At 41.3% G+C, this 13,982-nt stretch overlaps 1 protein-coding gene across 1 annotated transcript in view; it reads left to right on the top strand.

The window, feature by feature from the left end:
* Positions 1-12,890: 12,890 nt before the first annotated feature.
* Positions 12,891-13,982, top strand: part of ARHGAP15 (Rho GTPase activating protein 15) — a 601,263-nt gene continuing 600,171 nt past the window's right edge. Inside the window, exon 1 of the mRNA XM_080798365.1 lies at positions 12,891-13,004. The gene's annotated coding sequence lies outside the window, so the exon portion shown is untranslated. The remainder of the gene's footprint in view (positions 13,005-13,982) is intronic.

The raw sequence follows: 13,982 nt of genomic DNA on the forward strand, positions 1-13,982 counted from the left end.
GGTATTATGGAGGGCACGTATTGCGTGGAGCACTGGGTGTGGTGCATAAACAATGAATTCTGTTATGCTGAAAAGAAATTAAAAAAAAAAATCTCTGAGAAATTATGTCCCTGGAGCTTGGTGCCATGAATTTAGTAATTGCTCTGTATATATTTGTTGAGCAGATGAGTAACTGGGAGAATGAGTACACTTATTTTTTTTTTCTATAATCATGTAACACTTGGTTGAAAGAAATGTCATATTTCTTTCATTTCTCATAAGTAATCTAAATCTGGTCTTGTCCTCAACCACTTTCTCTGGTGAGAAATTAAATTTCCATCACACTTTGTCCCCAAAGTATACACACAACTTTTAACCCTTGAAACTATACAGGATTCCCCGTTTTTCCCAGTGGTCCTCAGGGGAGCAGCTCAGGCCTTTATGAATGTCTCTGAAATGCTCCTAGTCCAAGTTCCAGGGTATAATTTGGAACAGATGGTTCTGATGTTTCTGGAAAAACACAGGGTATGGAGCTGTACATCTATTCTCCAACCCAGAATCTCTCTCCTAAAACCTCTCTTTGCCCCATATCTGCTCATTCTAGTCATCATTCCTTTCTTCCTACTTTACTGACAACATTATTGCAATCAGAAGAGAGTTTCCACCAACACCAGGTACTGTACCTACCTGTGTATTTGCACCTTGCCCATGTGCTCTGGCTTTATTCCCGTTACAATGAATGAATTGCCCATGTGTCCTTCTAAGGCGGAGGCCAGTACCACTGCTTGAACCGATTTCTGCTCCTTCGCTTGAGGACAGCCTCCTACAGTACTTATTTTTCTATTTGGCATCACCAGTTTTTCCTCCTATAAGATTCTTTAGGATCCCCGAATGGCATACACACACTCTACTATTTTCCTATCTAAAAAGGAAAGGACAAGAACTCTGATTCCATCTCTCCCTCAAGAAGTCACACTATGTGGATCTCTTACATACTGGTCAGATATTTTCATGAATTATTTATTTAAATTGTTTTCTTATTTCCAGTTATGTTTTCTATTGTTTTCCTATTGGTTTGCACAAATCTTTTGTCAAGCTAGGTATTTTCTACTAGTCTGTTATTTTTCTATAAATTTGTCAATGCTATTTCATGATTAAAAGAAATTCTTTATTATTGTATAGTCAAATCCATATATTTTCCCTCCTTTTTCCTTTTCTTTTTTTAATTTAGGGATGCTACTTAAGAAAGTTCCTTTAAGGGCACTTGGCTGTCTCAGTCAGAAAATCATACAACCCTTGACCTCGGGGTCATGAGTTTGAGCCCCTACATTGGGTACAGAGATTATGTAAACAAATAAATAAATAAATAAATAAACTTAAAAGAAAAAGAAAAAGAAAATTCCTTTATTGCAAAAATTATTTTCCTTCATTTTACTATATCAGCATTCAAATATAGATTTTAATGTGGCTGGACCTACCTTTGGATGTGATCTAATGTAAGTGCCCAGCTCTATTTTCCTTTAGTGATTATCTCTTGTCAACACTATCTACTAATTGATCTGTTCCTTCATGTTTACCTTTGATGTTATCTTTGTTACATATCAAGTTCTCAAATAAATTCAATCTTTTTCTGAGTTGCTCCTGGGCTAGCACCAAAATGTTTTTTAATACTATGGTTTTAATAATTGTATGGTTTTTTAAAACCCTATGGTTTTTAATAATCCTGTGATTTTTTAATAATCCTATGTTTTTTTAAACCTATGGTACAATATCTGACAGGGGAAATCATCAGTCTTTGCTCTTCTGTTTCAAAATGAACTTAGATATTTTTAGACATTTTTTTCTTACGAAAATTCTGGAAAAGCCTTGTCGTGTTCTTTAAAAAATTAGCTGCAATTATAATTGGGGTTTTATTGAATATATTTGTTGATTGAATTGGACAGATTGATACATTTATACTACTCGTATTCTTATCTATGAACATAATGTATTTCCATTTTATCCTACCATTCTTTTAGTTTTTTTCAATAAAAATTTGAAGTTCAAAGAACTTTTGAGAGAAATCTGATTTTAGTATGATTCACAAGAAAGACTAACCTTCTAAGTCTATTATTTCTGTTAGTTTAGAAGCTAAAAGAAATAGCAGGTGTGAAACTTTTCCTTACTATTATTCAGTTTGAGTTGTGCTGCATAGCAATTAGTTAAGAGATAGCTAGTAATTTAGAAAAAGGGGTATGGAGTTGAAGATTCTGGGTTTGAATCCTGGCTCAACTTCTTACTAATTGGGGCAAAAATTTAACCCAGTTTCCTCATTTTTATTTATTTATTGATTTATAATAATTCATTCGTTCGTTGATTTATTTATTTGAGAGAGAGAGAGACAGAGCTAGTGACAGGGAACACAAGCTGGCACAAGTTGGCACAAGCTGAGAAGCAGATTCCTTGATGAACAGGGAGCCCTATCTGGGGCCTGATCTCAGGATCCTGGGATCATGACCTGAGCCAAAGGCAGATGCTTAATCAACTGAGCCACCCAGGCACCCCAACAGTTTGCTCATTTAAAAAAACAGCATAATAATATTGCTCAGTTCATAAAGTTGTGAGGAAAAAAGAAAAGGAAAGTTCTTGATACAATTTGTATAGGAAGCTGTCAAAAATACTAGATTAGAATATGAGAAAGAGGAGATGCAATGGGGGGGTTGGGGGGGTAGGAAAAGAAAAAATGAAAGAAGATGGGATTGGGAGGGAGACAAACCATAAAAAAGACTCTATCTCAAAAAACAGACTGAGGGTCGCTGGGGGGAGGGGGGACGGGAGAGGGTGGTGGGGAAATGGACATTGGGGAGGGTATGTGCTATGATGAGTGCTGTGAGATGTATAAACCTGGTGATTCACAGACCTGTACCCCTGGGGCTAAAAATACATTATATGTTTATTAAAATAAATAAATTAATTTAAAAAAATATTAGATTAGAAAGAGTGAACACTTTAAGCCGCAAGTGTCAAAGCCTTAAACTAGAACCTAAGTCACAGTCATAATTAAATAAGTTTGTCTCCTTCTAGAGACCAAACTGAAGTGTATCACTGCCTAAGTTGCTCACTCCCATTTTATACAAAAAGGTGTTTTTGTTTCTGTTTAATGTCTACTTGTTCCTAATCAAAAATAAATATCAAAAATGTATAACTTCATGTAGGTATTTTTATTTACTTATTCCCCATAAGGGCAATATGATATTTCATATTTTTTCCTATTCAAATATCTGATATTATTGCCTATATAAAAGGAAAAGCCCAAGTAATTTTACTTTTCTAGGTTTCTGAGACTGACATGGATTTACAAAAGCTTAAACCACATAGGATGGTGCTAAATTTTTCTGATGCTTCTTAGGAGGCATCAGCATTTCCCAGGTCATTCTTATGTACTTGTCTGCGTGTCTTCATCATTTATGAAATATTTAAAATCCATGCACCTATTCTTGTTGAAGGAGGTCATCAAGAAGATGTGGCCCCTGGTTGACTCCCACTTTGAACCTGAGCAATGGGAGGCTCCTTGCTCCTTCCCTTGTCCTTGGAATGTGCACTTTATTCACCGTTCCTGCAATGAGAGACATTTTTAAGGATGCTGTTTGAGAGAGTAAGGTGTTATTGAGACCATCTGGACAGTATATGTAACTAAACTCAGTGAAGGCCTGTATATAAACTCCTAGGATTCTGGTGAGACCGTGTGGAGATCCACTCATCTTTTTTTGGCCTCCCTTGGTAAGCCTTATATCTAAGTTCCCTTGCTTATTAAACCTGCCACCTACCACCTGGAGGGCCCTGCTTCTTTCTTCCACCTCTCCCCACCCTCTACTCACTGGGACCAGATTCAGATTTTACCCGGGAACTCCCCAGTTTAAAACCAATGTTGTTGGGCCAACAAGGAGATGGAAAAGAGGCATCCAGGGAGAAAGAGGCATCCAGAGAGAAAGAGGCCATCCTGATCTGGCCATCAGATGCCTGTGGATTGCCAGCCAGGGATACCCCCTAGAGTGCCAGCCATTTTAATGTGTTTGTTGGGGGAATTGCACATAATGCATTGTGGCAAAGAAGGAAATGCATGGCTGCCATAGCAGTCTGGCCTGTACTGTGGGTAACTTGGCTGGCTGCTGATGCCCAGCTAGAGGCTGAAGCCCAAGTTAGAGAGCTGGAAGAAGAGCTGAGGTTAGAGAAGGTTGTGTGGTTGTCCGCTGTTCTGGCTCTGGGGCTGGCAGACAAGGTGGGAGAGTAGGACAATCATCTGGAGACCTCAGCATGCCATCTTTGCAAAGCTAGGAGGGCATAAGCTGCCATTGTTAAAGTCCAAACACTTGTGACAAAGCCTGATTGGGATGCTAAGGGGTGGAATCCTTGGGAAAAATGAAAAGATTGAAGAGGAGGATGTTGTGATTGACAATGAAACAGAGGAAATACCCCTTGCCCTCTGACCCCTAATACAAAGGAAAACAAAGGCACAGCAACAGCCATCCCAGCTAGTGGGGTAGCCTCCAATTTAGGAAATATTCCTGATGAGAGAATACATGTCCACTGATCTTACTGATATAGCTGCCAAGTTCCAACAAAACGTCAGGGAAAGTGTCCAGGCACAGTGCTACTAAGGGATACAGGGTGCCATGGAATTTCCTGGACAGGGCAGAGGGCAAACAGAATGAACAACATCACCATGCATGCTGTCATCTGGCACCTGCAAGGTGCTAGGAAGATTGAAGTTATTCACTTATAGATTGGATTATTCTAGTCTGAAGGGAGGCTGGGCCCAATGAGAGAACATCCCCTGGGCACATGGGATCCTGGAAACCTATAAAGAAGGTACAAAAAATTCTCAGGGAGTTGGAAATTAGACAGGCCATCTATGCCCGTGTCTAAGGCCCTGATCAGACCACATTCACTGTGGGAACAAAAGCTGAGATACTCTAGTCTGCCCCAGCACCTGGTATGGGACCATGGATATCAATGTCCCATACCATGATATGAGTGGATATCCATGGTCCCATACCATGATAGCCTAGCACAAGAGAAAACATTTACAATGTTGGGCAATCCATTGCTGATCCAGAGGCAACTTAACAAATTCCAAGAATTGGTACAGGCTATGGGAAAGACCTAAGACAACAGGGAGCTCAGAAAGCCAAAAAGTTGTCCCAATCAGCTGTAAGGGGTCCAAATAAAAGTAACCCAGAAACAAATGTGGTTTGATCTTCTGGCTTCTGGAACCCTTCCTCAAATGATAGACTGCCAATCTAACACTGTGTTGGTCAGCCAGTGGAAAGCCGGAAAACCTAAACAACAGTTCAGACCTGCCCCATCTGTCCCTACCATTCCTGATGTCCTGTTTGCTCCAATAGAGGCCTTAGGGGTACATCCCTGTTCAGGATGGGTGTCCCCATGCTCCAGGTATGGGAGGCAGGCCAAGATTGCCTCCAGATAAAGGCTACTGGAGGTGAAGGGAAGCCTCATGTTGATCTCATTATTCATTGATCCCTCAAAATAAATAAGGGGTGATGGTTGTGGCGGATACTGGAGCCAAATGTACTCTAACACATGGTAACCCGCTAAGTTTTCTGCCCCCCTGTAACTATTAACAGTTACAGAAGATGAAGATCCTTTTGACATTACAAATTAGGCATTCTCCCCCATGAGAATGTGGAGCTTTTATCTCTTCAATACAGAGAACATGTTGGGCACTGATCTCCTACAAGCTTAAACCCTGCAAATTCTATTAGTGAATTCTGCCTTTAGGTTAGAGTAATCAAACCAGGATTGAAGGGACATGCCAACTGGGAATGAGAAAATCTATCACCCCTGTGAAGAATGGTAACTGTCAAACAATATAAATTGCCTCAGTACGTTGGGAGAGGAGGCATAAGAAAATAAGAAACTATCTAAGAATGCATGCACTGAGTGGGTATTGTATGCCCTACCCATAATGCCTTCAACAGCCCAGTGTGGCTGTTAAAAATGCCAGATGGATAGCATCATGGCAGATGATGGTTGACTACTGAGAATTAAACAAGGTAATTCTAACCCCCCCCTCCCCAATCCATTCCACTGTACCCACCGTTGCTACCACCCAGGATACCTTGTTCATGGTCCTAGAAGTGTTTCATGCTGTGCTAGGCTTAGCAAATTCTTTTTCCAGTACATTCCTGGCTGCTGAGTCGCAAGATTAATTTGCCCTCACATGGGCACCAAAGAACCTTTCAAGTGCTTCCCCAAGGCTACATGCATAGCCAACAGATTGTCAGCTGATGGTAATAGACCTTTCTATTTTCCTTCCCTACCTCAGTGAAATGGGTCCATTACATTGATAATATAACATTAACATGTGAAGACTTGTCTCTCCTACAGGGTACTTTGTAGATTTTGTTGGAACATCTGCAAGGGACAAGATAGGTACTGAACCAACAGAAAATTCAAGGCACAGGCACCACCACAAAGTTTTGGGGAATCATATTGTTGGGTAAGATGTGAATTGTCCTAGAAGCTATGATAAGATGCAGACTTATCCAACCCCTAGGAGCGTAAAAGAGATACAAATCTTGTAGGGATTTTGGGAATTTGGAGGACTTTTGTACCTTGCCTGGCACAGTGCCTCTGTTCCTTACACCACCTGGTAAAGAAAGGAAACATGTGGGACTAGGAATCAGAGCAGCAAGTTGCCTTTGCTAAGACCAAAAAATACTAGAGAAGTGGAGTAAAGCTCTGCCCAGGGCTACCATTTAAATTAGATGTATCCGTGACTCTGGAAGGTATGGGTTGGGCATTCTGGCAGAGACGACAGAAGGAGACAGTGCCTCTAGGGTTTTTATCCCAGATCTGGAAGGGATCAGAAAGATCCCTTATATAGAACCTATAGAACTATAGAACTATAGACCTATAGAACAATAGAACCTATAGAACTATAAGTTATAGAACTATAGACCTATAGACCTATAGACCTATAGAACAATAGAACAATAGAACCTATAGAACTATAGGTCCTAACAGTGTACACAGTGCTCCTCCAGGTAGAGCCTCTCATGAAGGAACAATATATTATGCTAACAACTTCCCTTCCTACCAAGTGTGGGTTGAGAATATGTTCAATCAATCCAGATCTACCAGGGCTCAACTCCCCCAGTTGACTGAGTGGCAAACCTATTTGTGGCAGAGGAGTGTCCTGTCCACCAGCCCACTGTCTCTAAAAATGTGAGTGCTACTAGGTCCTGTAGAATATGCAGATTCTTTAAATGCCCCCACCCTATTCCTATGCCAGGTCCTGAGGCCTGCAGAGAGGGAGCAGGGGAAATTCCCACTGATGCCTGGTATACAGATGCCTGGAAACAGGGGACTAAACAGATGGTTTGCTTGGCATTCTCTTTATGAACCCTGGTTGTTAATCCTTTGCACTGGCATTTGGGCTGTTCTAAAGAGATTAACCCCATGACTTGAACAGTGGAAAGCCAAGGAATAGGTGATCATGGTTAAACCCTGTGGGGTCAAGATATATGGAAAGGCATTTGAGTTCACCTGCAAGGGGCTGAGGGATCCCCTGCTGTCTTCCACATCTGGGATCATAAGGCACCAACACCTTGTGGCAATGAGGAAGCTGAGGCCCTAGCTCAGGCACAAGCCCTAACAATGAACTCTTCAGTAGATAAAATAGATTGGATGCAAGAAAGACAGGCACTGCAGCACCTAGGTGGGATGACTATTGCCAAGGATACCCGATTGCCCTTAGAATACACTGACAGCATGCACTGTGTGATCTAAACTGTGCTGAAGAATGTTCCAAAGGAGTCAGGGACCATAGGCCAGAATTCCCAACGGGCAAGTCAGTAATATTGGTCTCTGCCTTTTTAAACATTTTATTTATTTTATTTATTTGACAGACAGAGATCACAAGTAGGCAGAGAGGCAGGCAGAGAGAGGGGGGAAGCAGGCTCCCTGCTGAGCAGAGAGCCCGATGCGGGTCTTGATACCAGGACCCTGGAATCACGACCTGAGCCAAAGGCAGAGGCTTTAATCCACTGCGCCACCCAGGGGCCCCATCTCTGCCCTTTTAGTGAGCGTTCTAATTATGCCTTAGTTTATATGGTTACGAGTCTGGACTAACCCAAGCTTTCCTGTTTTTGCGTAAACTGTGCTTCCACTATTAGGGGATCAGAGAAGCTGGGTACTATGTATGGAGACCCTCGTCAACTAAACAACAATCAGAGGTCACATGTTAATAGTCATGATATGTACGATGGGGCAAAGGACCATGACATTGAATGGAAGTTTCATCCTCTATAACCAGCAAGCATCAGGATTGATAGAAAGGAAAAACGGAATATTAAAGCAACAGATTAAATTACTAACAAGTAAACTGCCTCAGCCAAATGGCCTAAAATATTGTCCCAGGCTTTAATACATTTAAATGATTAACGAGTAAATTCTGTTGCCCAAATGCCGGACTAGGGACCCCTGTTGAGACACTGAATGTCATTGGTATGGAAGTCACAGGAGACAGCTATTGCCCTGACTCTCACCATATTATCAGTGTGTTATGTTGCTAAGAACACGAGGACCCATCACACCTGGAAAAGGCATTACTTCTGGAAATGTACAATAGAACATCCTACTGGGATAGGTGAGTTACTTCATATTCCTAGGTGAAGGGTAACTACTTAGTCTCCACTAGGATCCTATCATCCTGCTATAAGTCAGACCTACAAAAATGCATTATACTTGGATTGGAATATGCACCATTAAAAGAGGGGAGAAGGTGGGAGTCGTGGTCTTGCACATCCTGCCTCCAGTCCACCTCCTTATACCTGACCATGCTGCATGCCCAGACCAACATGTGTGATATGTACAATTAGGTCATATTTCTAAAGCTGCAGCCACATTAACAGCTAAGGATCAGGCCACAAGTATAGTTCGTATAGGAGGGGAAGCCCTTCCCATACAAATTCTTACCAAATATGTCTTTTTCAACCTTAAACTTCTCCTGTTTGTACAGTGTCTAATCTTGATATGGACACCTGATAGAAATGCCTTTGTATAGTGGGCCCACTCATCTACCTGCCAAAGGAATCAACCCAGCTGTTGGGCACGTGGGCAGCTGCCTCTGTTCTAGCTTGTCAGGATTGCCGTGGTAGATATCGCTGCTCCAGGGAGACGCCTGAAAAGCCTTAAAGCAATACATTAAGGGAGAACAAGCTAAGACTAGTGTTCTTTTTTTGTTGTTGTTTTGTGTCTTTTGTTTGTTTGTTTTTAAAGATTTTATTTATTTATTTGTCAGAGAGAGAGAGGGCACAAGCAGGGGGAGTGGCAGAGGGAGAGGGAGAAGCAGGCTCCCTGCTGAGCAAGGATCCTGATTCGTGACTTGATCCCAGGACCCTGGGATCATGACCTAAGTGAAGGCAGACGCTTAACAGACTGAGCCACCCAGGCATCCCATAGTGCTCTTAAGTTATGTGATCTTAACAATACTGATCCAAAAACCTTGCCTGTGGCACAAACTATCGATAATGGTAGGCATGGATATTCTTTTCTGGTTAATCAAACTATGCAGGCAACCCATCACACTGCTGACCAAAAGGACCCTGAAAACACCACTGATAGAGTCATGGGTGACTGTGTCCAGATTGGGATGGGTCTGTGTGTCTCATCCTGGGTTATGGACATTTGAGCACCAAGGAACTCCTAAGCTGGGTACAGAAAAATCACGCTAAACAGAACAACCCCAACACATGAGAGATAAAGAATCTGTATCACAGAAACTCGAGTCATTCCATCATATCAAAGAATAGTGTGACTGGTTTGGCACTGACTGGCATGGCCTCTCAGGTATTTATTGGGTAGCCCTGAATAAGACCCAGTGGTGATGTGGCACAAACCTCTGGCCGTGGCTTCCATCTAGTGGTTGGGCCACTACCCTCTGGGGTTTTCCTGGATACAGGGGAGAATGCACCCCATGGTAACAAAAATGGCCAATCTTCCCCTCAAGGCACATTTTGTTTTCCATTGAATCAATCCCTTGGCCACAGCCTTTGCCCCCTCCATGGGTCTGCAGGACATTGTAGGACACATAGAAGCCCCTACTAAATCTGCCCAGCAAGTCTTAAATGACAGCCAGCAGAACCTGTCTCTACTGAACCCTGAAATGTCTCCAGGGAGAAAAGTTCTCCTCCCAAATCAGATGACCTAGAGCATCACTATTGCCTCAAGAGGAGGCCCTTGTGCCATTCTCCAAAGCATATGTTCATACCTGTTGAGTCTGCTGATGTATCTTCTTTATTAAATTACATAAAACTACCAGAGAACTGGGGTGCCTGGGTGGCTCAGTCGTTAAGTGTCTCCGTTTGGCTCAAGTCATGATCCCAGGGTCCTGGGATCGAGCTCCGCCTCAGGCTCTGTGCTCGGCGGGAAGCTTGCTTCTCCCTCTCATGTTCCCCCTGTTTGTGTCCCCACCCTCGCTGTGTCTCTGTCTGTCGAATAAATAAATAAAATCTGAAAAAAAAAAAAAACACATGAGAGAACATTCTGAGTGATCTGAACCCCAGCCTAGGAACTGAAATCAGTGGTTTTAAAGCATGGGGCTCTCAATTAAAAAAAAAAAAAAAATTAAAAGTTACATATTTTAAAAATCATTATCTTAACCTATGTCTTCTCTTGTATGTTTCTCTATTGTTGCTGTGGTATCTGCTTCCTATGCAGCCAGCCAGACACCCGATTAGCCAGCTCCCAGCTAGTAAAACTTTTTGTTGACCACTCAGCACTCATTATAAAAGGGAGGGACATAAAAGATTTTAAGAGCCAGTGCAGAGAAAAAGAATGTCAGAGGAGGTCATCGAGAGGACTTGACCACAAGTTGACCCATGAGCCACACCTAGGCAATCAGAGGCTCCTCATCCCCTCCTCTGTCCTCGAAATGTACATGCTGCCCACAGTTCCCATAGTTCGCACAGTGGGAGCCTCTTCAAGGATACAGTTTTGTTTTGTTTTAAGATTTTATTTATTTATTTGACAGACAGAGATCACAAGGAGGCAGAGAGGCAGGCAGAGAGAGAGAGGGGGAAGCAGGCTCACCACCGAGCAGAGACCCCAATGTGGGACTCGATCCCAGAACCCTGGGATCACGACCTGAGCCGAAGGCAGAGGCCTCAACCCACTAAGCCACCCAGGCGTCCCAAGGATACAGTTTTGAGAGAGCAATGCATTGATGAGACAATCCGGAGGGTTTATGAGAGGAACCCAGGTAAGGCCTCTACATAAACTTGAGATTTTGGTGCAGAGATCTACTTGTCCTGTGATGGCCCAAGACCAGCCTTGTATGTGAGTTTCCTGGCTTATTAAACCTCCAACCTTCCAATCTGGAGGGGTTGCCTCTTTGGTCTCTCCTTGGCCTCTGTGTGTACGAAAGCCAGTTTCAGATTTCACTGGGAAGCCCCTAATTTTGGGGACCAACGCTTTTATTCTGGCAGATAGATGGTTTTCATTTGTGTGTTCCGTTATATCAAAAATAACCTGAATCTGAACGTAAGTGGCTTGGCCAAGGTTAAATAAATAGAGTGTCAGAACTGAGGCCCGAATTTTGATTTCCTCACTTTCAATATCATGTTCTTTCCAGTTTTTCCTCAGTATTAAGGACAGTACTGAGTACAAACCTTCAGGGCTCTACACACTTAAAAAGGTGCATCCCAGAATGATAATCAATAGATCTTGGGTCAATCTGAAAAATAATTTTGAAAAGGAAAGTCCTGGAGAAAGTAGATTAACTTGCAAGGGACATGTCATCTTTCACTTGGGCTATATAAACTAAAAAAAAAAAAAATTTTAATGATTGTCTTTATATGTGCCAAACATTCCACACCACTGAGAGCTATTATACAGTTTTCTAGTCTAATTGGTTTGTATGACAAGAGATTGTGATTTAACTTTCTCATATATTTGGAAGGGGAGCTTTTCCTTTTGTGAAACTCCTGCAAATCTCACAAAACCAGCCAAGCCTGGACATCCAGGAGCTTATTTCTTGAACTCCATGGTTCAATAAAAATGCACAAGCCATTGTTGTTTTTGAGAGCTCCCCCCCACCCAAAATATGTCCTGGACTAGTTAAAGTCTGAACCAGATGAGCACATAGCAGCTTGCCAAATAATGTTACCCTTTGCATCCTTTATTTTATTTTTCTTCTGAAATCAGGCCACAGAAAAAATCATTCGGCTAGAGCAAATCTGGTCAGCTGATTCAGGACTGCTTAGGAAACTGCCACCCCAGTGTGAAAGCCACCACCAGAGTAAGGGTCAGAACATGGGCTATATAAGCACCCTGCTTTCCTCCAGGTGGCATCAGGGCCCTGGGCTGCTGCCAGCTCTCAAGTTCATTAGCAACCTTCCCAAGACCTTAGACTCAGGAAGTGGAGCACCTCTTAGCCGGTCCATCCACGAGCGAGACAGAAGTGTCAGCTCTGAATTGCAAGTGGCTTCTTGGCTTCTCAAGTCAGTAAGCAGAGCTTCCCAATGGTATGTGGGCATGCCCACACCGACAGAGGACCTTAGAGACTTAGGTTTTGAGTTCTTGCTAGAAGGCAGAGAAAGAGGAAGTTCCCTGAGTGCTTCCCCGCCTGCTCCTCCCCCTGCTATATTTTTAACCACGCATTTCCCCCCATTAAACCAGAATTGATGAAACCTATATAAATGTAGTAATGTTTGAAAATTGAAAAGCACATTGAAAAATAACAATATTCTTGACTATACAAGGCAATTTCTTCAAATCGAGTAATGATGTGATGTGTGTGGTTAACCGTATCTACGCAGGAAGTGGTTTTATTTTAAAGTTTTTGTGCTCACCCCCACCCCCTGGGTTTTTTTTTCCCTCCAGTACTGAAATTAAGCAGCATCCAATGTAGGCCTACTCTTACGACATGTGACTTGACTTTACTGTTTTCCGTTTTTGTTGAAAGAGTCATTAACAGTTGGAAGTTGATGGCAGTTTCAATAACAAGTGAACACCGAGAAAAGGTAAGTAAATTTTAACCTTATATTGAATAGAAAATTTAAACTTGGAAATGTTTGGCGGTGTCCTACGCTTTTGTGTGAACATACAAATATTTCTACAGAAATGTAGTTTCACCTGTGATTAAAACATCTCTTTGTTTCCTTCGGTGTAGAAACATTATTCTTTTCATATTTGCAACTGTCAAATTCAAAAGTCCTTTAACAGATATTACACTAGGATCTTTGCTAAGATTTTATACTAAAATGTTAAAGACAGACTGAGGCATAGTTTGAGTTTGAAAGTACTTTCAAAAATAACTACTAGAGAAAATATGGGACTTTGCATCTCTAACTGGTAGTTTTACAAACTGTCATTTAAGTGGCACCTTTTTACAAAAATGTGTACTATTCAGAATTCAGATAATGAAAGATAAAAAGGCACTTTGTAATAATAAGAAACAATACCTGAATTGCAATGTGTAAGAGCTACTATAAAGTGTTGTATTATGTTAACATTAGAAACCCTTGAAAAAGTGTAGTTTAGTAAATGTGTAGTTTATTAAAGAGCTATTAAAAGGGAGGAAAGTTTTAAAATGCAAAAGAAAGCTCTCTGTTATGACACTTGAATATTTTAATTTTTTTCTTAAATTGTATTTGAAATATAGGGTGAAGGGGGGCAAAGTTTCTATTTCATAAGCAAAACTCTCTATTAAATTAAAAAGACATAGCTGATTTTATCAAAGGTTACTTTTGGGAGACGGGGCAAATTAAAGCTATATTTTTGGTATTTATATAATTATATAATTTTCCTTCTTTGAGATTTTCCAAAATAATAACCTTAGAAATGAAAAAGATTAGTTAACCACAAAGCAATGAGAACTTTTCTTTTATATTGACTTCTTGCTTTTACAAAATGTCTTTGTGTTCCATAACATATGAACAAAAAATATAAAGCACTACTAATCTCAGAGACAAATACTTAAAATAAATCTGAATGTATAT

The sequence above is a fragment of the Martes martes genome (assembly GCF_963455335.1).
Source record: "Martes martes genome assembly, chromosome: 3".
Classification (NCBI taxonomy): Eukaryota; Metazoa; Chordata; class Mammalia; order Carnivora; family Mustelidae; genus Martes; species Martes martes.